Below are 856 nucleotides of genomic sequence, written 5' to 3' on the forward strand. Positions count from 1 at the left end.
CGAGTAAGAGTTAAGTCAAAATATTAGTTGAAAAGTAAAAACACTTCAATGGATTTTAATGTTGAAATCGAAGTGTGTGAGTGAGTGTAGGAGAGAACGGAGAATATTATAAAAGAAGAGAGGAGAGGGAGAAAGATTATAAGCGGAGCTGCCCGCTAAGCTAAAAGATGATACCATCATAAATAGAGGTATGAATAAATGGGAAGTTATAGAGAGAGATATAGTTTAGTGAAAAGGAAAAATGAAGTCCACACGTTATCTTCCACGATGGAGTTAGTATATGATAAATGACATAAAAAAATTTGTACCAAACGGCAGAATACGTGACAGCAAAGCACACAATAGAAGAAAAAAATAGAGAATGTGATTTAGTTTTTTAATTCACATAGAAATGGATAGATACACCGACAACGATAGTCGTAAAGACTATACTTTTTTAATTTGACTTTGGTTCCGTTGTTAAAAACAAAGTGTTACTGCAATCGAATAATATACAGACTATGAGTATTTTACTATAGAGGAGAGAAACAAAGAATGGAAAAGGAAATTTTATAGACAAGTGCTAAATATGCCTTAAATTTTTATAAATGGTTATAATGTGAATTTTGCATGCTGAGGCAAAAAAAAAGTACCACTTGCGTGGTTTCACATTGCTGCGGCAAAGAATCATGCCGTCCAATGTAACAACCTCGATTAAAGCGGAAATTGAGAACAGAGCATTTCTTGTTTGGCCAACTCGACACAGCAGCAAAAAAGACACCACGCATAGGGGCCAAAGACAAAATCCATGAATCAACTTAAGCAAGCGGCCTGGCTGTTCCTACTAACCTTCATTTACTCTGTGGCGCCGTCTCAA

This window comes from Trypanosoma equiperdum (assembly GCF_001457755.1).
Source record: "Trypanosoma equiperdum strain OVI genome assembly, contig: ctg_1570, whole genome shotgun sequence".
Taxonomy (NCBI): domain Eukaryota; phylum Euglenozoa; class Kinetoplastea; order Trypanosomatida; family Trypanosomatidae; genus Trypanosoma; species Trypanosoma equiperdum.